Here is a 25,934-nt window from a genome sequence, read left to right as displayed (position 1 = left end):
AGCAGACCAATTTCAGTGACTGGCATGGCATAGTACTCACGTAAGGAAACTACCATATTCATAACTTAAGGAGTAGCTCAGAGTATTCCCTGGAAATAATTATCAATGCTCTATTTTAATTTATTTAAGTGAGTTTTTTTTTAATCCAATGAAAGAGTCACTTTGTAGACAACCAACTGAACCCAAAATGATCAATTATCTCAAGATAATCTATGGTTTTTGTAGAGGCCTACAAGCATTGTTTGTCAAGAAAACATTACCAGAGATAGTAGTCTTAACTGAGTTAATCACATTCTGTCCAAAATTTCAACTGGAGATACAAGAATTAATAGTTATGTAATTAATAATGGAGATATCATGGATAGACACAGAGAAGAGGAGATTCTGAAAATGAAATGTAATGACCAATGACTGAACAAACATGTCTGACTTAAGTGATGAGAATATAACCCAGACATGCAGTCTTTTTGATATTGTTCAGATTTCTTTTTAAAAAGACATTGATGGGAAAAAGAAATGGATTATGATCTGTTGATGATAATGTGTATAGTATCCCCAACTGGACTGTTGTGAAATGTATTTATGTTGGAAAATTCACTTTATAAGCTAAGTGATGTATGGTAATTGAATGTATAAAATAAAATATATTAAATAAAAAAATACATTTTCCTGCTTTCATAAGTTTCTTGAAATCCCTATTGCCATCAATTGGGTTACTACACTGAATAGCTCTTATTTTATAAATTTTTATTTTTTATTTTTTTAGCCATAGGGCATGTACACTCACTGGGGAAGTGAGAAATCACCCCCCAGGGGGACAACCTTACTGTAATCCCTTCTCCATTCTCCTCCTGGCATTTTATACACCAATGCATTTTATACATCATGAATGACTAAGTGGAAGTCCAGCACCTTAACTACTATGCCACCTATTGGGTCCTCCATTACTGTTTTCAGAAACTTTTTTCTTTCCTCTTTTTTTTAGAGAGAGATTTTTGCTATAGGATGTATTCACTCACCAGAGAGAAAGAGACAGACAGATAGAAAGTGAGAAATTACCCTTCCCAGGGGGGATGGCCACACCAGAGTTCATTCTGCTCTCAGGGTCTTAGGCTTGCACACACATGTGCCCAGCATGAGTTTCAGGCCTCTGGGTCCAGGACTCTAACTGCCATTGGCCATGTGTAAGTTCAGTGATGTAACCATTACGCCGTTTGCTGGTCCCTTTAGAACCAATTTAACACTTAAGAACTGGCAGTCTTCTTTATTCAAGTTTCATAATCTTGCCTAAACTTTGTTTTTCACATAGAGTAAGAACTAGCAGCCACTAAAACATTCTCAGTATTTAAACTGTTAAACAAATGAAAGGTAACATAGAAGTAAAATTATTTTCCAGGTTATAAGACTTTTGTTTTTACATAAACTATTTCTTTGCTTTGAAACCATCTCTGTGGTTGTACAGAGACCAGTCATTCTTCAAACAACAGACCCAAGAACATTAATATGTAACACTAAAGATAAAAATACTGATTTTGTGACTCTAAATTTAAATATGATATTTTTCTCCGTATGACACAGGTAATAAAGCATTATATATTATATATTTAAATGTTTATATCTAGAACATAGCAAAGAAAAATGTGCATTTAGTAAGTTGTTTCTGCCTACCTTCTATTTTCTTTCATGAATTTTCCTTTCTTACTGATCTTACAGTGAACATAAACTAGACTGTGCTGAGCTGAATTGATAATTTCAAAGAAACTCACTGTGTAGGAACGAGTCAAAGGTCGTTAGAGAAACAGAATAGGAGATCAATTCATATGCACACACATGCATATATTTCTTATCTCCATATAAATATATAGATGTGTGTGTGTGTAACTGCTTGCACAATTATGGAGGTTGAGAAGTTCCACAACACACTATCTTCAAGTTGGAGACCAGGGGTACCAGAACTGTGTCTTACTCCAATTCTAAAGGCCTCAGAAAAAGAAAATCTGATGGTAAAACCCTCAGTTTGAGGTCAAAAGCCTAAGAATTTTAGGGTAGGAAGGAAGGACGGGGGCTGTAGTTGCCAATCTTGGAGTCTAAAGGCAATCCAGCTTGTAAGCCTTGCTTTCACATGTCTAAGAGAACAGCACAAGGCTATTCCACTCTCAAAAAGTGATAAATTCTCCCTCTGTATACCAGCTCTGGTTGATGGAATGGCACCTGCCCACGCTGAAGGTCGATATTCCCCCCTTAGTCTACTCAGACTCACATATTAACTCCTCTGGAAACATTGTCCCACATATACCCAAAATAGTACTTTATCACAGTTCTAGGTATTCCTTCCCTGAGCTCTAAACTAGTAGTGTAATGAGAATTAGGAAGTTATTGACTTTTGAATTAATAGCATACATATCTAACTACTTAAATAAAATATAACAGTTTTAATATCAAATTTCATTATATCTGTAGAAAAATCATGAAATTTGTGTTAGTAATAAAAATTTTCAATTTTCTCACCATCTAAACTGCTCACAGTCTCTAATCTTTCCTCTTTTTTAAAGAGAGATTTCCGCTATAGGGCACATGAGCTCGACAGAGAGAAAGAAAGTGAGAAATCACTCCCCAGGTGAGATGGTGACACCACAATCCTCTCTCTCCCACTCCTCTTTGGATTTGGGGCATGTGTGCACACATGCTCAGTGTGTTTCAAGCTGCCGAGTCCAGTACTTAAATTGCAGCTGGCCATGTGGTAGTTCAGGGATGTAATCGCTACACCATCTGCTGGTCCCCACAGTCTTTGATCTTTAGAGAGATAGAAATGTTAAAAGGTTAGGTTTATAAGGAAATCTGTGGCTTCCCCAGAAAATATTATAAGGACCCTTTTCATACCTCTTATATACATTTTAAAAATTTACTTCTGCCCTTTGAAAGCCAACCAAAGATTGTACCTGCTATGAAAATTTGAAAGGTTCCCTTTATCTCCGTAGCTCCTCTTTACTCAAACACTTCCTTATGTGCAGTTGTCCAAATAACCCTCTTCTATAGAAGCCATGTAGGAAAAAAATTGCAGGATTGTACTCAAGAATAACTTCCCAGTATTGATAAGATGCCCTCAAAGAATTTTGAATATTTATAGTAAAATAGTTATGCTGAGGATAAGGTGATACAATTCAAATCTTGTTACCTTTAAGATGAATATGCAGAGCCTTCCTTTGAATAATAATTACTCTTGCATTCCAAAACCCATCTTCTCATGAAACCTTCACTAACCCATTAAGTAAATCTTTACCTTGCTTTAATGAGATTTAGTTTCCAAAGCTATCACTACAGGTGGTGTGGCAATGAAGGTGGCTGGATCCCACTTAGCCAACAGCACTACTGGCGTCCCAGACCCAGTGGCTTGAAAAACACACCAGGCACATGGACATGCATGTCCAAAATCTCTTATATACATTTTAAAAATTTACTTCTGCCCTTTGAAAGCCAACCAAAGATTGTACCTGCTATGAAAATTTGAAAGGTTCCCTTTATCTCCGTAGCTCCTCTTTACTCAAACACTTCCTTATGTGCAGTTGTCCAAATAACCCTCTTCTATAGAAGCCATGTAGGAAAAAAATTGCAGGATTGTACTCAAGAATAACTTCCCAGTATTGATAAGATGCCCTCAAAGAATTTTGAATATTTATAGTAAAATAGTTATGCTGAGGATAAGGTGATACAATTCAAATCTTGTTACCTTTAAGATGAATATGCAGAGCCTTCCTTTGAATAATAATTACTCTTGCATTCCAAAACCCATCTTCTCATGAAACCTTCACTAACCCATTAAGTAAATCTTTACCTTGCTTTAATGAGATTTAGTTTCCAAAGCTATCACTACAGGTGGTGTGGCAATGAAGGTGGCTGGATCCCACTTAGCCAACAGCACTACTGGCGTCCCAGACCCAGTGGCTTGAAAAACACACCAGGCACATGGACATGCATGTCCAAAATCCTGAGAGGAGGATGGAGGGGAAGGGATTGAGCGTGGCCATTCCTCTCCCAGGGGTGTTGTCTTATGTTCCTGCTCTCTCTCTCTTTCTTTCTCAAAGAGGACACATGTCCTACAGCAAAAACACAGAAAAAGTAAACAGAAACCATTACTCCAGGATTATAGAATAATTTTAATTTATATATTCTTTCTATTTATAAAAACTTGGGGATGTTGAAGTTCGTATTGAAATGAAATCTTCACAGACCATTTTCAATGTGGGTGAAAATAAATAAATTCACACCAACTTGTAATTCCCTGAATGAGTTTGTGTTACTATTCTATGTGATCTATTGAGATTTAATGAGCTACATTTTAAAAGCCTTCAGGTTCTTTGCTAAACTTTAGAGAAACAGAATAATTAAAGATGAATTTTTCTTGCCTATTTTAGCTAAATAGTTTTCTCATTGTTTTTGAATGTATTCTAATCGATGTTGCTAGTTTTTCAAGGTTTAATTAAATGTATTTTGCAGAAAAGCAAAATATTACTTTGTATTGAAGGATAATTCAATAGAAGAAGAATTTCTTTCAATGAAATAAAACTATATTTCAAAGTTTCCTGTCATAGAATACTTGGTATTTTCAGAATGGTTTGAAGTAGCATCAGAAAAGAAATACCAGTGTTAGTGAATTATGAATCCACCAAGGAGAAAGAAACAGATATTATTCTGTCTTGCATTATAGAAGTTCCTCCACAATATTATATAAAATACACAAATGTCTGATTCATATTACTCAATGCACATATTCAGAACTATGGTTTGTTCCTATTACAGGAAATGGGTACATGAAATGGACAGGAGAACAACTGAATAAGAGAATGAAAAACAAAGGAGTAGTCAGACTAGGCAAATAGCAAAAAAAAAAATAATAATTCATAATTTCACATTAGTTCTTCATGATTTTTGGTAACTATTTTTTAAGAGTTTGTTTTTTGTTTTATTTTGTTTTCCCCTTAGGGAGCGTGTGCTTGCCATAGACACACACACACACACACACACACACACACACAAAGGCAGTGAGAGGGACACTGAGAAATCACCCTCCCCCCCCCCGGCAGATAGCCAAGCCTCCATCTCTTCTTCTCCATTGTCCTCCCAGGAGCACATATGCATATGTTCCTGGAAGGATTTTCAAACCACAGGTCTGGGACTTGTACTGTGGGCAGCCATGTGGGAGTCCAGAAATGTAACCCTATGCCATCTACTGGCCCTTCAGTAATTACTTAAATGAGGGATTATTTTGAAGTGATGCCAACATGAATCCCTCCAGGAGGGAAAACTGACCATCCTTTAAGGAATCTCCAACATTTAACATAATGTTGAATTAACCAATATCCAAGTTCCAGCTCTTAGTTCTCAAGTCATAGAAACATCGTTTACCCACCCATTGATAGTGAAACCTTCTCTTGGAGGTGAGTTCACCTTAACCATGACCCTGGCAACCAGAATATAAACCTTGGATGAACTTATTACTTTCCAATAGAAAAGCGTGATTTTTCATATTGGGACGAAGGAGAATCATCTTAGCATGTAGACAGATCTGAATGGAAATCAAAAGGCAGAGGGCGAGACGGAAGAAATCAAGGGGGAAAAAGAAAGTAAAATAATTTAGTAACACAAAATGGAAAATTATCTGTTGATGGTAATATCTTTGAGTCAAAGAGCAATGTAATTCTCGATGGAATAATTCATTTTGTATGCTGTAATGATATACAGTGAATAAATGTAAAAGAAAGAAAAAAAGAAAAGAAAACAGAAAAAAAAGTCAGAATGAGGTTAAAGTTGGAACATTTATAGTGTGGGCTGCAATCTCCTGGGACAGCAGGAAATAGTCTACCCTTTCTTAGAAAGTACTGACAAAGGATGCACTCTTAAAACTTGTCATGTCAGCTCCACAAACATGTTCCTTTCGCCTGCTCTTTTTAGTTTGTGTTCATTTGTTTCTTTGTTGAACTTTCACTTTTTTATTTTTGACCAGCCCTGCAGTTAGATTATCTTTACTCTTTTGTTCCATATTCAGCCAAAACTACTCTACTGATATTTTATGCATTTTCCCCCCTTAGGAAAAGTATTTGGTATAGCTAATTATACATGAATCTAATTTCTAGTATTTAAAATTAATAATACATTATAAATATGTGTTTTCATGGTGTCCCTCTAGATCCATCTTCATGGAGAAATATTTAGCTTATTCTTTTTGAGGATGAGATTCTTGTGATGCTATTTTCTGGTGTGTTCTTGGTTTAATCATTCTTTTCTAAAGCAACATTAAGACTGCCATTATTGATCCCATGAGAAATCACCCGAAGTGTTTCTGTCTAGGTTATTAGATACTTTGGAGATTGTTCACAAGCTCTGTCTGAAAGAGACTCATTTTTCACTTTAGCCTTTTCATTGTAGGATTTATTGAACTTGATTTATGGTTTCCATTGGATTTATTCACTTCTTTCTTTCTACTTTCTCTGATAGTGCTTTGCTATTTTTCTCTGTTAACCTTCCTTTTCTCCAACTTTTTAGCAATTACTTTTCCTTTAGATCATTTTTTATTATTTTTTTCACTATATAGTCTATATTTCTCTACCTGTTACTGGTTTGGGGTTTGGAATGACTGATTTTGTTAGCATCATCCCTAGAAATACAATATTCCATCCCCTCAGTGTAGGCAAAACATACAAAATGTTTTTTTCTATGGTTATTACTGAATCTTTTTGATAATATTTTTAGACTGAATGATTTAGAAACATAAAGTATGACTTATATTGAAAGTGGCATTGAGTTAAATGTGGCATTTCTAATTTAGTGCTATAAGAAATATTATTACTGGGACCAGCAGTTAGTGCAATGGTTATGTTGCTGGACTCCCATGTAGTTGTCTGCGGTTCGAGTTCCAGACCCAGTGCCTTAAACTCATGCCGGGTGCGTGTGTGTGCCTGCCCCAGATCCCTAGAGGAGAATGGATGGGAAGAGATTGCAGAGTGGCCATCCTCCCTGGGGGGTGATTTCTCTTTCTGCCTCTCATCTCTCTGTTTTTCTGGCTAGCATACGCACCCTATAGCAAAATCTTTCCCCCGCCAAAAAAAAAGGAAAAGAAATATTATTACTAAACTTTTGCTTAATTTATTTCCATAAACTTAATCAGAGGAAAATTCCAAAGTAGAATTGAAGATGATATAAATAAAATCTTGATTCTTAGCACTGTTTTTCCTCTTGATTTGATATATAAAATTTACAGAATTTAATTATTTCTATTTTTCTTATGCTTTTGGTTTTATTTTATTTATTTATTTCATCTTAGGTGTTTGCCATAGGGCATGTGTGCTCACTGGAGAAACAGAGAGAGAAAGTGAGAGAGAAAGTGAGAAATCAACCCCTGGGGGGAGGCATACTGCCTGCCATCCCTTTTCCCCCCATTCTTCTCCTTGGATTTTGGACACACAGGCACACTTACCTGGCATGATTTTCGAGGTGTCAGGTCTGAGACTTGAACCATGGTCAGCCAAATTCCGTGCTTCTACTGGTTTATTACCTGGTGACCAAATGGTTAATTATCTTTGATACCAGTAGATAAACAATAGAATGGTTGAAATCTCAAATCTTTTTCATATAAAAAGAAAAATATTAATAATTTGAGATGAAATAGTAAAAGTATGACCTACGTTACAATTCAGTTGATATTTTTCTATAAAGCATACATATCTTATGAATAACAACATAGATTAAATTACTTACCATGTTTTTTATTTATTTAACATTCTTGGATTTCACAAAGAAAACATTCAAAGTGGTGCTAAAATATGTATTTAATTTTTTTTTTTGAGAGGTTTTCGCTATAGGGCATGTGCACTCGCCAGAGAGACAGAGAGAGACAGAGAGACAGAAAGTGAGAAATCATCCCCTGTGGGGATGGCCATGCCACAGTCCCCTCTCCTCCACTCTCCTCTTAGGATCTTGGGCACTCATGCACATGTGGCCTGCGTGAGTTTAAGCCAGTGGGTTCAGGACTCAAACCATGGTTGACTACATGGGAGTCCAGTGACATAGCCATTACGCCAGCTGCTGTTCCCTAAATTTCAATTAAAAATTATTATGTTTTTATTTTGGCAGAGAGCATATGAGGGAAAGTCAGAGAGTTAAGAGGGAAAGTGAGAAATCAAGCCCTATCGGACAGATATGGTATAGTCTGTTCTCCATCTTTCCCTCCTGTTGGGATTTCAGGCCTCCATGCAGTCACAGCCGACATGTTTCTTAAGCTGCTGCGTCTGGCCCTTGCATGGCACTGTCAGCCATGTGGTATCTAGCAGCCCTAACTCCCAGGCCATATGCTGACCTTAACAATTATTTGATGAAAGTGCTCTTTTTTAAGGTTCCAAGAAGAGTAGATAACTATTGGTTTGTTGTGATGAAAAATTTATGGTATTACAAGCTAGTGACTATCAGTCTCTCAGAGGCCTCATTACTCAAAGGATTAAGATTTTACAGATGCAATGACATAATTCAACAATGTTTTCTTGATTTTATAATTCTTTTCACTAATGTATCATAGTTCTGAAAAGGCCAGAGAAAGAAGAGAATAAGATAAAAGACTTGATTCTTTAAAATTTGGATATAAAGGATATAAGTTTCAATGCCTTGGGGGAAAGATAGATCTGATTGCATTGTAATTTATTAAAATAATTAATGCAGCTATGAAAATGAACATTTGATACAAAGTAGACAAATATGAAAGATTTAATGCTAGTAAACCAAATCAGATCATGAATGATAGGCATTTGTATCTTTTCACTCAATATATACCTAATGTCTGCACGCTATAGTAGAAATTGAGATTGGAAGGTATAATTGCAGGGAGGGCAATGGTAGATACTAGAGACAATATGGGGAAGAAATAAAGTAATGGGGGTAGAGAAGAGGGGATCAGGGAAGAAACGAACAACACATTTAAAATATACAAAAATGAAAAGTTATCTGCTGATGATAATGTCTGTGGTAATGTCTGTGACTTGACTAATATGCACTATGTTCACGATGGTAAAAAACATGCTGTACAATCACAAAATAATTTGGATTTGGCTTCTGTTTTTGTTGTCATACAAACCTATGACCTTAAGAGATATGCTCTTTATCCTTCTCCTTCACTTCTTGTCTTCTACATTTAAATGTCCATTTCAAGAATTATGTGGCTGCCTCAATGAGTTAGATGATGTCATAAAAGAAAGACATCAGTTATTTTAAAAATCAACTCTTGGGGCCGGCAGGTGATATGGTGGTTAAGGGTGCTGGACTCCAACATGGCTGACCATGGTTCGAATTCTGTACCTGGTGGCTTGCTTTCTCTTTTTCTCTCTCTTTTTGTCCCTCTTGGGTCAAATTAAAATAAATAAATAAAGTTAAGTAAAATAATTATTAAAAATGATAAAATTTAAAAAAATCAACTAAAAACAAAAACAAAAAAGTGAGACGTTCTGCTAAATATCATAAGATGAAAACAAAACAAAACAAAAAATTATTATTCAGTTTCTTAAAGCCACAATATCAGAAATTGCATGCAACCTGTAGAAGAAATTTTGATCTCACTTTATTCTTAATATTGAACTAAACATATCCCATAAGTAATAGGCATTTTATCATTAAATATCACCAGGTCCCAAGATTCTCTTAGCAGAAATAATAGCATTAATTTCATATTTAACTGACACCCATCTTTATTCAAGAAAGTGTACTCATTATTTTATTTCCTTGTAGTGCTAATCATTTATATCCTGAATATGCAATTTAACCAAATTGAAAAGATATATTCAAACACATCTACTACAGATGATAATTTATAACATTTTAAAATATCTAGAAGCTTTCATCTTTACTTATTTGAATGATTAACATACAGTAGTTCACATTACAAAAGGAGTATTTTTAAAATAAGAATATTTTATTACTAAAAATAATCACTAACATTTTGCCTCTCTTAGATACTGAAAATGTTTCTTCACACACACAAATTCCATTTAAGAGAACACATACACACACACACACACACACACATTTCTATATATTCCATTTAAGAAAGTGGTTTGTTTGGGACAAGATATTACTGTGTCAAGTTCAGAATTCTTTTAATCTTTCATGGTCTGTTTTTGTAAACAAGTAAGGACACAAATAATACTTTATTTCCCAACTATTTTCTGAACATTAAATACCTATAGTAACTCCTCTGAGCTAAGATTTAAGAGAAATGTGTAAATGTTATTCATAGATTTACTAACTGAAAACAAGTTATGCTTCTGATATATAATATTGGTTCAAACTGGAAGAGTTAATCTTTTAAATAAAACTCATTTTCTTCATAACGTTTATTATATTCTCATTTGATTGCTAATAACCAAATTTATAAAAGAGTTTAAAAAGTTGTTTTATCTTAATAAATGACATAAATATGAGGTAGAAATTCTTGAATTAGTAGGGTTTGGTCTGAAATGCCTTTGACAATGTTGTACAGAAACTATTTGAGAATAAAAGAATTATGAACTGGAAATTTCCTAGAATAGTATCTGTAAAACAGGGAAATCAAGGGAAAGCATTTAGCCTGGAGCAGGGTTGGAAGTGACCTTATAGAAGGGGCAAAGTATTAGTCTGTGTTTGGTTAGTAGGGTTATATGTGTTTGGTTAGCAGGGTTATATGATTTTAGCTATCACTTATCTATCATCTATCATCTATTTTATCCATCCATCCATTCATCCATCCACCCACCCACCCATCATAACTTATATCTCCAAACATTTAACGAGTGAAATGTGATCCAAAAATGTAGTTATGTTAACTGGTCTTATTTAAATTCATACCCAGGGTCTTGGACCTGGTCTTGGGAGACTTCTTCTCATGAGTGCACCCCTAACCCCTGGGATGGTCTTAGGAACTTGCAGCACTCCATGTGTGCAGTGCTCCCTGCTGCCTGGGCTCAACCCGCCCACTGGGAGACTTGAGTCTCCTCTAGGTAGGCCTGTTCTTGTGAGTGCACCGTCACCTCCCAGGGTTATCTTTGGAACTTGTGGCACTCTAGCTCGGATGTATGGAGCACAGGCACAACTTGATCCTCTTTACCAAGGCATATCTCCTTAGTTTGTTCCCACCTCATCAACAGCTGAAAGGGTGATAGAGGAACCAACTTCCTGAAGTTACCTGTATAAGCTTTATCATTTCTTATTAGGGAAACACAGCCCTCTAACAAGAACTCACCTGGGAACTAAGGATGAAATTCTGTCTTCCAATACAAAGTCTACTTCAAAAAAAAAAAAAAAACATGAGAAAACAAGGGATAACTCTTCTCCAGATGAGAGTAGTAGCCCTTTACCAATGACGGACAGGACAAAGGAATTTACAAAAATGTCAGAAAAATAATTCAGAACATTCATAGTAACAAAACTCAATGAGGTGCAAAAGAAAACAGGAAATCAATTCCAGGAAATGAGAAAATCATTCCAAGACATGAAAGAGAAAATCCATAAAGAGATAGAAATTCTAAACAAAAGTTGAACAGAACTTCTGGAAACAAAGAACACAACACAAGAAATTAAACTCTCCCTAGAAAGCATTAATAGCAGATTGGATCATGTAGAATAAACAATTTCTGACCTTAAAGACAGAGTCTCCCACAAAGACCAAACCACCAAAATGAATTTTAAAAATAAACAAACAAAAAAGAAATGACGTATAGGAAATTCTAGACACCATGAAATGCCCAAATAGCCATAATGGGTAATCCAGAAGGTGAAGAAGACGCTAGTCATGAAAAACCTCTTTCATAAAACATTGTCTGAAAACTTTCCAAATCTAGAGAAACATGGAGGAATTCAGACTCAAGAAATAAAAAGGACTCCAAATAGAATCAATGTAGAAATATCCTCCCCCAGCACATCATAGCCAGACTGGTAAAAATCAAAGACTAAGACAATACTCTGAAAATGGCAAGAGAATGTCAGTTCTTATAAAGCATTTCTCATTAGACTAACATCAGACCTCTTAACTGAAAAAAATAAAAGCAAGGAAGGCATGAGAATATATATTTAGAACATTAAAAGAAAAACAATTTCAACCAAGAATACTATATCCAGCAAGATTTTCCTTCAAATGGGAAGAACAAATAAAAGCATTTTCAGATAAACATAAAAGTATTTTCAGATAAACAAAAACAAACAATACACCAATATTAGATGAGCTCTACGAGAAGTACTCAAAGGAGTATTATTTCAGGAAAACTAAAGAGAGACCAACAGAAATGAGACAACCAAAAATAACCAAGAAAATGGCTAACTAAATAAAACAGGTAAATCTGCAAGTATCATTAATAATGTTGAATGGTAATGAATTGAATTTTCCTATTAACCAACACAGACTCAATGAATGGATTAAAAAAAACAGACGTTGTCTATATACTGCTTATAAGAAACACACCTCACTGATAATGACATATATAGACTAAAAGTGAACGGCTGGAGAAACGTATTCCTTGCAAACGGAAACTAGGAAAAGGCTGGAGTTGCGTTACTGATATCAGACAAAATAGACTCTAAGAACAAAGATATGTAAGAAGAGACAGAGAAGGACTTTATATACTACTAAACGTATTTGTTCACCAAGAAGGTTAGCACTGCCACGTCTATGGTTAAAAGACTACGCTCGTGTGAAGTGTATTCATGTTGGGTAAATTCACTTTACAAGCCGTATTTGGTAAAATTCTCTTAAAAAGCCATAGTGATGTATAGTGATTGACTGTATAAAAGAAATCAAAATAATAATAATAATAATAATAATAATAATAATAATAAAAACCTGCACTGTTGGTGGGAATGTTAGTACAACCACTGTGGAAAATGATATGGCAATTCTTCAGAAACCTACAAATAGAACTATCACACAACCCAGTAATTCCATTCTTAGGTATTTACCCAAAGGATAGAAAAATCCTCAATTGGAAAAACTAGCACATCCATGTTTATTCCATCATTATTTACAATTGCTAGGACATGGAATCAACTCAAATGTCCAGAAATAGATGCATAGACTGAAGAAATTTGGCATATGTACTGTGGAATACTGTTCAGCAGTAAAAAACGAGGAGACCCTGACATTTGATAGAAAGTTGATGAGTATGGAGGACTTAATGCTAAGTGAATCAAGCTAGACTATGAAACACAGACTTGTATATTTCTCCTCAATATTTACTGAATATCTGTGCTATATATCAGAAATTCAAAGATTGGAGGAAGGGCAACTGTAGATACTAGAGAGAGTAAGGGGGGGAACAGCGGTGGGTAATAAAGAGAAGAAGGAAGGGGAACAGGGAGAAATGAATAATTGATAAAATAATGAAAGATTTTTGCTGATGATAATGTATATGGTAATCTTTGTCTTGACTGAAATGCCCTGCATTCGGGTGCTGGAAAAAAACATGCTGTACACTGTAAAGATGTATAGGATTAAATGTAAATAGTAACCACATAGATAAAAAATAAAAAAATAAAATCATTCCTAGAATCCTCAAGTAGGCCCTCAGTGCTGACTGGACATTTTAATAATACATTTTTTTTTCTTTTTCTTTCTTTTTTTCTTTTTCTCTCTCTTTTCTTCTTTCTTTCTTTTTCTTTCTTCTTCTTTCTCTTCATCTTGCTCCCTCCCATCCTTCCTTCTTTATTTTTCATTTCTTCCTTTCTCTAACTTTCCTTCTTTCTTTCTTTTTCTTTCTTTCTTCTTCATTTTTTTCTTTCTTCTTGTTCTACAGGACATTTGTGCTTGCCAGAGAGAGAACAAGATGAAAAATGAGAAAGTAAACCCCCTTCCCCAGTAGGGTTGACTGTGCTGCCAATCCCTTCTCTGTCCTGTTTTCAGGACTTGGGACACATATGCACATGTACTCAATATGTTTTTTAAACTGTCAGTCTGTGACTTGAACCACAGAGTCAGCCATGTGAGATCCAGCCACTTTAACCCCACTGATACTTTCTTTAATCAACTAACTTTCCTTCTTTCATAAAGGAATTTTTTCTCACACTTTTTTGTCTTTCTTCACATAAACATTTCTTGCTTCTTTTCAACTTTAATTGGTGGATTTTTTTCCCAGGTGTGTAGAAAATACAGACGTAATTACAAAATGAACTTTCACATATTTCTACCTCTAATTTAAATGAACTTGCCTTCCCATTTCTTGACATTAATATCTGTGGGCATTATCACTGTGCACTAACCCCTATCCCTTCTATCCATTGACTCTGTCCTTGGAGGGTAGGATTTCAGTCAAAATTTGCTTTTCTCTTTCTTTATCAATAATCCCTGCAAGAATATAAACAGGCTCTAACATTGTTCAACTGAAAAGAAAAGAAAAAATAAACACAAAACAAAACAAAACACCCCTAGTGTTACATGTTATCTCCCTTCTGTTTTGGGTACTCTTCCTTTTCTCTGCTCCCTTTAAAGTAAAACACTTATGAATAGTCTATAAACAATCATTGAAGTAATTTTTCATTGCCTTAGGAACAGACTTTAATTCGAGGATAACATTCACTCTTACTCAATCCTTAACTGAGGATAACATTTACTATTTAATCTCTCTGGACTCAAAAGTCTCTTTTTGATTGGTACTCTGTGTTTCTGCCTCTAAATTTTTGCACACTCCAGTACCCTCTACAGATTTGTTCTTTTCTTTCTATACACACTCTCATTGGTAATTTCACTTATTCTCATAATCATAAATACCGTATCAATTACCGATGAATAGCAATTTATTTATTTATTTCAGATCCTTTCTAAAATTACTGACTGTGTGTGTTGTGTGTGTGTGTGTGTGTGTGTGTGTGTGTGTGTGTTTCTATTCCACATACTTACTGGGTTCATAACTTTTAAAATGTTCTAACTCTCCACTGCCAGGCATTCACATTTATTAATGGCAACCTACTATTTTAATTGTTCAATTTAAAAACTAAGTAGTCATCTTTTATTATTCTTGTTCTCTCATATGAATGCATCAGGACCAGCAGATGGTATAGTGATTAAACGATCCTGAAAGAAGAGTGGAGGAGAAGAAATTGCTAAGTGGAGTGGCCATATCCTCTGGGGGTTGATTTCTCACTTTCTCTCTCACTATGTTTCTCTCTCTCTCTCTCTCTCTCTCTCTCTTTCTCTCTCTCTCTGCAGTGAGTACATGCTCCCTAAGGCAAAAACCTCTTTAGAAAAGAATCCATTAATAAATCTTAATGATCTAGTTTCAAAATATATCCCAAAAAAATGATGTGCTATGCCTACCACCACCACTATCCATGCCACCATCTATTATTCCTTGAGCTATTGCAAGTGCCTTCTCATCACATCAATCCCTCCCCTCAGCTCCACCACACACACACTTTCTATACCTCACCCACAATAGATATTCTTTACATGGTGATGAGAGTGATTACTGGCATACTATATCATACTTCTGCAAAAATTTCCAACGTTTTTTTTTTCTCTCTCAAAGTAAAACCCAAGATCCTTGGTATGTTCCATAATACTACTGATATCATTTCCTTACACACCTCAATTTCCTCACTCTGGAGTTATATAAACTTCATCCTTTATGGTACTAAAGACACTAAGTATTCAAGAACTTCCATTTCTGTTATCTTTATCTTTAAAGGTTATCCCTAGATATCTGCGTGACTCAGAACTTCAATTTCTCAAACCACCACTCTGGAACTCGGTCATGTGAGATCCTGCTGCCTTAACTACCATGCCACCTGCTGACTCTATATTTTCTTATTTACATTTAATTGCTGTACATCTTTATGACACACAATGTGGTTCTACCATGTACTTTGATTACAATAAAGAACCTTACATTCTTGTGTTTTTTAAATAATTTTTTGCTGATCTCCCCCTCCCATTATCCAACCCCCTATACAGTCTCTGGTATCTTTTCTTGTCCTCCCCATGTGTCTAATCTTTCACTTCTGCCATAGAGGGCAGGTGTGTGGTATATATTGAATGAGAGCATACCATGTTTGTCTTTCATTCATAGTCTGGCTTATTTCATTTAGCATTAAATCCTCTAGATTTATCCACTTTGTAGTGAATGACAGAGTTTTGATGTTCTTTATGGCTGAGTAGTATCCCAGAGTAAACATATGCCACATTTCAAAAATCCAGCCATCAGTTTTGGGGCACTTAGGTTGATTGCATATTTTAACAATTGTGAGTAATACCGCAATGAACATGGATGTACAAGTGTCTTTTGGACAGAGTGCTTTTCTGTCCTTTGGTTAAATACCAAGGAGTAGGATTACTGGAGTGGGATTATATGGTACTTCTATTTTTAAATTTTTGAGGAACCTTCTTATTGATTTCCCCAGTGGCTGTACCAATTTACATTTTCACCAATAGCACAAGAGGGTTCTCTTTTTGCTACAGCCATGCCAGCACTTGTAATTCTCAGGATTTTTTAACTATAGGCATTCTGACTGGGGTAAGAAATATCTCATTTCAGATTTGATCTACAATTCCCTTATGAGAAGAGACATTGAGTATTTTGTCATATGTTTTTTGGACATTTGCATCTGTGCCTTTAAGTATTGTCTGTTCTGCTTATTTGCCCATTTTTAAGTGGATAGTTGGTTTTTCTTCTGTGAACCTAAATTCCCATATATTCTGTTTATGGATACCTTATATGAAGAATAGTTTGCTTGATATGAATAACATACACCACATACAAGCTTTGAAAAATAATATACATCATAAAGGTGTACAAGGATGGGACATAAATTATAAAATAAAACAATAATCACAAATATATCATGAAACAACCATAACAAAGTTTTTTTTAAAGGTGAGATTCTGATTATTTCACAGGCAGGTCAAGTTAAAGATGCACTATTGTTTTATTTATTTATTTATTTATTTAGTTAGTTAGTTAGTTAGTTAGTTTTTAACCACCAGAGGATACGTATGCTTACCAGAGAGGGACAGCAAAAGAGAGAAAGTGAAGATAGCATAATGGTGAATGACCATGCCACAATCCCTTTTTCTTAATTTCTCCATTTTCTTGAGATGCTGAGGATGCACACCCACTACCAACATATTTTTTTTATGCCACTGGGACTGTAGTTCAATCTTTTTTTGTTCATGTGGAATCTGGCTCCCTTAATCATTAATCATGGGACCAAACGCCATACTTATTTTCCATAGTTCTGGAAATAATAGTTACAGTAAATAGATGAGAAAAATTCTGAGGAATATTATTATCAGAAAGATGGAGTCAATTACTATCATTTTCAAGTATTTATGTACCTGTAAAAGCAGATCTTTTATTAAAATAGTCTTTTTCTTTTCTATTTATTGTAAGCAGTTTTTTTTTTTTTTTTCTTGAGAGGTTTTTGCTATAGGGCACATGCACTCACCAGAAAGACAGAGAGAGAGAGAGAGAGAGAGAGAGAGAGACAGAAAGCGAGAAATCACCCCCCAGGGGTGATGGCCACACCGCAATCCCTTCTCCTCCATTCTCCTCTCGGATCTTGGGCACACACACACACGCACCGGCATGAATTTTAAGTCACTGGGTCCCAAACTCGAACCGCGGTTGACTACATGGGAGTCCAGCGACATAGCCATTACGCTAACTGCTGGTCTTGTAAATAGTTTTTGTTTTTTTTTTTAATTTATCTACTGGAATCTTTTTATTCTCTTACAGTAGATTCAGAAAGGTCATCCTAAAAATTATAATAATTTTTTAAAATTCCATCTTATACTAAGAAGTAAAATTAAACCAATTCATGTAAAATGTAGAGACCTCAAAACAATATAAGTCTATCTTTGTATTCCATCATACCTTTGTGCTTAAATTTTCATAGGTGTTTATCATTTATAAATCATATAGGAAAATATTAAATATTACATATTTTTCTTTAAACCTTCATTTAGATTTTTTAAAATAAATTAATAGAAAAAATCTTTAATATTTACACATATTTTCACCATATTCAATGTATTTATTTTAAATTTTATTTATTTACTTATTTATTAATTTTTGATATAAGGCATGTGTACTCTCCAGAGACACAGAGACAAAGAGACACAGAGCGAGAGAGATAAAGTGAGAGACCACTCCTCCAGAAGAGACTATCCATACTGCAATCTCTTCTCCTCTATTCTCTTTTTGGGATTTTGACACATATGCACACGTGCCTGGAGAGAGTTTTAAGCTGTTAGGTCTGGGACTCAAACCACAGTTAACCATGCGGAAGTCCAATGCCTTAAACATTACACCACCTGCTGGCCCCTATATTTCTTATTGAAAAAAAAATGCCAGAGGGCATGTGTGCTCACCATAGAGAGAGAAGGAGAAGGACACAGCATCACTCATAGGTCATGATCACACTGCAAACTCTTTTCTATTTCTTCAACTTATCACTATTTGGAACATGCACATTCACCCAGCATGCTTTTCAAGACACTGTAACAGGGGCTAAAACTATGCATTCAGCCATTTGCAATCCAACTCCCTTAACCACTAGGCAACTGGGTTACTTGCCTCCACTCTTTCTTTCTTTCTTTCTTTCTTTCTTTCTTTCTTTCTTTCTTTTTCTTTCTTTCTTTCTTCTTTCTTTCTTTCTTTCTTTTGAGAAGTTTTTGCTATAGAGTACATGCGCTCACCAGAAAGACAGAGAGACAGAAAGCAAGAAATCACGCCCCAAGGGGTATGGCCATGCCGCAATCCCTTCTCTTCCATTCTCCTCTCGGGATCTTGGGCATGCACGCACACACCCCCGGTGTGAGTTCAAGCCAATGGGTTCAGGACTCGAACTGCGGTCGACTATGTGGGAGTCCAGGGACATAGCCATTATACCAACTGCTGGTCCCCCTCCACTCTTCTGGAAGATCTGAATTTCCATCTGATTTTATTTCTTTTCAGTCTATAAAACTAATTTTATCACTTCTTGTGATATATTTTCACAGGAGACAAGATGTTTTAGTTTTATTTTATAAGAAAAAGTTTTTATCTACATGCTTGAGGGGTATTTTCACCAGATATTCAGATTTCAGGGTTGTCAGCACTTGAATAAGTATTACAACACTGTCTTCTGGTACAATTGCTTTTGATGAGACATGCATGCTCATTGAAATCATTATTCTCCGCAGTATCTGTTTCTTCTGCTGGTTTCTTTTAAGATTTTCCATTGAGCTTTTATATTCAGCAATTTATCTATGATGTGCCAGGTATAGTTGTTTTCCTATTTAACCTCTTAGGGGTCACTGAGTTTCTAAAATTTGTAATTTAATATACTTTACTAAATTGGGAAGTTTCTAGTTCTTTATTTATCAAATTTCTTTCTCATATTTTCTTGGGATGTTGGATATAACATTTGCATATGAGACTAGCTTATTATAGCCTTTTCTTATGATGTTCTTTTCATGTTCTTTCACAGATTATGGTGCTATAAATGAATTGGGATTATTTACCTTTTTATTATTCTCTAAAAGTTCATATGTAAACGAATGTTATTTTCACTTCAAAAATTTTATCAATGAAGCCATCTGGTCCTGGAAATTTCACTGTATGAAAGCTTTATATTAAAATTTAAATATTCAAAAGAGATTACATTTATTTTCAGATATTCTACTTTTTCTATTAAACATGTTGGTATATACTCTGTTTTAGTCTATGGAATATTTTTTATTTCATCTAATATTTTAAGTTTATAGGCAAAAAGTCCTTCATAACATGCTCTTATTTACTTGTCAAATTTGAAATGACTTCTTTGTATATTTTATATTGATAATTGTAGGTTGTCTCATTTTTATTTATTCATCTTGGTAGAAGATTGTCAATATCATTGTTACTTATAAAAAGGACCAAATTTTAGCTTTGTGATTTTCTTAATTTTGAGTTAGTTTTCTCAGACTATTTTCTGATTTTGTCTTAACTTTGCATTTTTTCTGTTACCTTTATTTGGGGTCCATGTGCTATTCTTTTATTTATTTATTTATTTTTAATTCTTGAGAAAATACTTAATATCATTGATTTTTCATTATTACATTTTTCCTGATCTGACTTTAAATAATAGTATAGAATTTCTCAATACATAGCTTTAACTTTACCTGATGAATTTCAATATGCAGTATTTTTATTATCATGAAGCTAAAATGTTAACATTTATTGCAGTATCTTTTTAGACACATGAATCATTCAAAAGTGTATTGCTTACTTTTGGGAATCAATTTTAATTTTAAAATTATTTATCTAAAATTATTAACTCCTACCTAAAATCTATTGCATCAAAGAACATACATACTTTTAATATTCAAAATTGTTAAATTTACTTGACATTTGTTTTAGCATATCCATTAAATATTTGCTTTTGGTAAAAGTTCCCAATGTACTTTAAAAAAACCCACATTAACCTATAGGAATTCAGCATAATATTCTGGATACAACAATTAGCTAAAATTTGTTTATGATGTTAATTATCCTATTTCTTTACTGAAATAGTGTTTGCTTGGACTTAGTTCCTGAGAGAAATTTGATAAAAATTCTCAAGTTTGATTATAAATTAAATCACTTCTGCTAAGTCACTGTTTTTTAATGTATTTTTTCAATATTATGATTAGTTGTATATATAGTTTTATTTAACATAATTATATCTTTTTTTAATCACTGTTTTTAAAATGTCCTCTGTATCTTTATAAATACAAAATAAAACAGCTTGCCTTAAATTTTACTTTTTTTAACATTTGCATAGGTAAATTTTTTTTCCTAATTGCTGGAGAGTTCATATGCTTGCTACGGAGAGTCAGAGAGGGAAGGAGCAAGTATCCCCCAAATGGAGAATACCATGCTGCAACCCACTCTCCTGTATCTCTCCATCCTGTCCAGATTTTGGCAGGCATACATATGTACCTAGTGTGTCATCCATGCTGCTAGGTCCAGGATTTGCGCTGCAGTTGGCCATGTGGGTTCAAGCTCCCTTAATCACTAGGCTATGAAGCTAACCCCACTAAAGCTTTTAATTTACAGTCTAAATGGTAATTTGAGCAAGCCATAAGTGGTCCGAGGTGACTCTATACTGTATTTAGTCTTCAGAGTCCATTTTGATCAACTAACTCTTAAGGCATGTACTTAACTAATGAAAATTCATAATAATTTTGCTGAGAGTTTACATATTTGGGGGTTAAAGAGATAGTGAAAATATTCCCATGGAGATAGAGAGAGGAAAGAGTCCAACTGCTCCCACTCACATGATTTTAACAACTTAAGCACGGCAAAGCCACACATCGACCTTTGTAGCTTTTTTTTTTTCCTTTTTTTGGAGAGGTTTTTGCTATAGGGCGTGTGCACTCGCCAGACAGACAGAGAGAGACAGAGAGACGGAAAGTGAGAAATCACCCCCCAGGAGGGATGGCCACACCACAATTCGTTCTACTCCAGTCTCCTCTCGGGATTGGGCACGCATGCACACGTGCCCAGTGTGAGTTTAAACCACCGGGTCCAGGACTCGAACCGTGGTTGACTACATGGGAGTCCAGCGACATAGCCATTACGCTAACTGCTGGTCCCATCAACCTTTGCAGCTTCTAAGCCAGGATCTAAGAGTTGTCGTGATTGCCTTCATTTGGTTCTGTAGTCTTATTATTGTTCATCTTTAAGCCTTTTTCAGTGATTTAAAACTAGTCATTTTTCCCTGTAGGCCCCCCACAAAAACTGTCTCTCAAGCAGTGATTGGGACTTCTCATTAATTTTCTCCAAGACAATGCATAACTTGCCCTTGTTCCTTGATGAATGCTCGCACTGACACCTTCCGCTGCATACGTTTTTCATGTTGTCTAGTATGGGGGAGATGGTTATGGACTCTTGGTTGCCTCTTTCCCCAGTGCTGGCCTCACTGAAATAAATTCCTTTTTTTTTTTTACTCATCAACTCATTTCTTTCTCAAACAGTGAGAGGATGCACTTATTTCTAGCACTCCAGAATAAACATCCTTGCCCTTTTGGAGTCAGTAATTTTTCCCCATCTATTTACTACCAAATTTCTGTATTCCTATATTTAATCTAAATCCTTTATGAGAATCATGTAGCTGATTTTTATACATCACCTAATTTCTATCAGAGTATTTAATCCTTTACACATAAATTTGTTATACATAAATATTGGTATCTAAGATCCTATTTCTTTTCTGTCTGTACTAAGTGTCTTGGCTCTTTGTTCTTCTTGTCTTCTTTTACATTAAATATGTTATTATTCAAGTTTTCCTAATGTAATTATTTTGTTAGTTAATTTAGAGATGATCAAATGCATATTTAACATATGTGGGCCAAATATGAAAACTATCTCTGTAATTACTGCTCCAGCAATGCTAAAATCTTAGAATGCTTCAGCTATAACTACCTCCCTGTTCCCCATTATCATACTTGTGCAATTGAATTCTACATATATATAAAGACCTACAAGTCACTCATTTTTATATCTATTTTTGGCCATATGTTGTGATTACCTTTTCCTTTTCAAAGATGGTATAATTTTCTAAATGAAGACGGTACCCTAACACAGTTTTATATATAACATAGACTGCTTGAAATTCTTTTTTTTATTATTAATAGCTGGACTGTTAGGAATATTGGAACCCACTGTAGGATATTTAATTCAGATATTTTCCAAAGCAATGACCAACTCCTACATTAAACCAGCATGAGGGACCAGCAGTTAGCGTAATCGCTATGTCACTGGACTCCCACGTAGTCAACCGCGGTTTGAGTCCCAGACCCGGTGGCTTAAACTCACGCCGGGCATGTGGACGTGCGTGCCCAAGATCTTGAGAGGAGAAGGGATTGTGGTGTGGCCATCACCCCTGGGGGGTGATTTCTCGCTTTCTGTCTCTCTGTCTCTCTCTGTCTGTCTGGCGAGCGCACACGCCCTATAGCAAAAACCTCTCAAAAAACAAAACAAAACAAAACAAAAAACAGCATGAAAGAAGAAATGGCAAAGGTCCAAGTCAGATAAAGTCAGACCCTGGAAGCTATTACTTTCACTTGGAACTCCTTTTTTGTTCCCTTTGCTATCATTGTCTCACGGACATAGGTGTTAAACTGCCACTTACAGGTTGGTAAATAACGACCCAAAATAGAGGTCACTATGTTTTTCTTTTTCTTTCTGCCCAAGATCCCGAGAGGAGAATGGAGGAGAAGGGATTGTGGCATGACCATCCCCCCTGGGGGGTGATTTCTCGCTTTCTGTCTCTCTGTCTCTCTCTGTCTGTCTGGCGAGCGCACACGCCCTATAGCAAAAACCTCTCAAAAAACAAAACAAAACAAAACAAAAAACAGCATGAAAGAAGAAATGGCAAAGGTCCAAGTCAGATAAAGTCAGACCCTGGAAGCTATTACTTTCACTTGGAACTCCTTTTTTGTTCCCTTTGCTATCATTGTCTCACGGACATAGGTGTTAAACTGCCACTTACAGGTTGGTAAATAACGACCCAAAATAGAGGTCACTATGTTTTTCTTTTTCTTTCTTTCTTTCTTTCTTTTTTTTTTTCTAGAGGTTTTTTCCTTAGAGCATGTGTACTCACTGTAAAGAGAGACAGTAAATGAGAGAGAAAGTAAGAAACCATCCCCCCAGGGGGACGGTGATGCTGCAATCCTTTTTACTCCATTCTCCTCCCAGGATCTTGGGCATGCACACACACACACATGCCTGGCATGAGTTTCAAGCCATCGGGTCTGGGACTCTAACCACATTCAGCGATGTAGGAGTCCACTGACATAACCACTATGCCATCTGTTGGCCCCTATGTTTTTGTTTTTAGTAAAGTCTGTAATTTTTCTCTGTGATCTGGTTCAACATACACCATTTTTACATGTCTCTAAAGAATTTATGATTCTTTGCTAATAAGGTAGGAGATAGGGATATTGAGCACATAGATAGGACAAGGCCAGGATCAAGTCACAGTGGCTAAGATTTCCACAGCCAAAAGATGGCTGCATTAAGACTCAAAGCAACTAAAGCCAACTGTAGCTAGAACAACAGTTTCTATTTCTATTTATATTCCAACAAGAAGTACAGAACAGTATGGTCTGCTGATCCCACAAAGAATAGGATAATAAATCATTCAGGCTACCACGTAACCATTTTGTACAGCCCACTTCCTAATCAGAAAGCCATCTCATTGTTCAGATTGTTAGGTAAAACCCCTTTCTTCTAGCCATTCTTTGACAGCCCATTCAGGATCCTTCACTGTTCTTGAACTCTGTACTTCCTTATCTCTCTCAATAAACTCCGCTTTGCTTTCACAATTTCGTGTCCACGTCTCTATTTCTTTGTGAGCATTGGACAAGAACCAGCATAGGTGCTATATTTGCACATCCAGCACTCTCCTGTCATCATCAAACACTGGCCACGGTGGTTGTTTATCGCCATATAGAATACAATTAACGAAGACATGGGAGACATTGTACCATTTATAATCATGACTTTCTAATTAACATTTCAAAATCCCTGTGACCTTCTTTTCAAGAATTCAAGAATTAAAATGTGTTTCTGCCTTCAAAACTGTGGCCTTTTTTTTACCTCTTTACCTAAGTATTTTACTATCAGTTGATCATACTTCAGCTGTTCGTATGTATGGATGGAAACTACAGGAGGTATTACTCTATTACAAAAATAATATAATGAATGATGAGTGACTGGTACATGTCATCATATCCAATTGAATGAAGTATTTTCAAGTAATATCAGTTCTTGAATAAAATTTGATTGCCGTGGTACTAATATTCTAAACAAATATAATAGTTAACATTTATTGAGTCCTGAGTTATAATATGTCAAGCTCCTTTAATCACCACAGAACAGACTGGCTCTCAGCTATATATTTAAGCACTTTGTGTGCAGATTTAAATTAAACGTTAGCTTGCAACATACGATTCACATGTATATTATTTTTTGTGAAGCATATGGGTAAAATTAAATTATTTATTTGAGATAGAATGTTATAAAATAGAATAGCCTATTACTAATTATTGCTTATTTTCTCTGTAAACCATTCATTTTCCTTCCTTTTATTGAAATAATGATTTATTCTTGTTCAGATATAAGTAAGTATGTATTTTTACTATTAAAATAATTGTTTAAGCTATGTAAACATTTATTTCTCAAATTCATTTGGGAAATGTTGTCTTAATGAAAATGCCTTACGCCTTAATTTTTATATTAACACAGGGATTATATTTCACTTTTTATTTTGCAAATGTCATCTCAAATTATCTTCAAAAATCCCTCCCTCTCTCTGAAAATTCCATCTCAGTTTGAGACTGCTTCTCTCTCCCATGTCATTTATAGATACATTTTTTTTCCTGCTAACTCCTTTTTATTTTAATAAACTCATTTTTTTAATTAGCTTTCACACCCTTTCCTGGTGTGTCTTCTGATTTATTAATCACAGGTGTACAGTGAAATTCTGGCCATCCTTGTTATTATAGGGTGATCTTAACTTCAAGAAGGTATTTATCTCACTGGAATGAAACACAGTTATGACATGTATAAGTAAAATCTCAGGCATGGATAAAAACTTTACTTTTTATCTGATTCTTCAATATACTAAACACATCTGCGTAGGAAATATATATAGAAGGAGATGATTCAACATTCTGAGGTGATCTTTATAACTTGAAAAGGTCCATTGGTAAGTGCAAACTAGCATGACAAGGTGAGGTCTTCTGCCCCTAGGGCATATAATTTCAGGGTGAAGACTATACATATTTTACAATAATGCTCAGAAAGAGGCCCAGGATATGACTTCTATTCAGACTTAGACTTAGTTACAAAAGAAGGCAGGATCACAGAAACAAAGTTTAAGCACAATTTAGAGGCAAATATAGCAATTGGGAAGATGTGACAGAACAATTT

Source organism: Tupaia chinensis, unplaced genomic scaffold, assembly GCF_000334495.1.
Source record: "Tupaia chinensis unplaced genomic scaffold, TupChi_1.0 Scaffold000388_1, whole genome shotgun sequence".
Classification (NCBI taxonomy): Eukaryota; Metazoa; Chordata; class Mammalia; order Scandentia; family Tupaiidae; genus Tupaia; species Tupaia belangeri.
The sequence above is the reverse complement of the archived record's forward strand: the minus strand, read 5'-3'. Positions refer to the sequence as shown.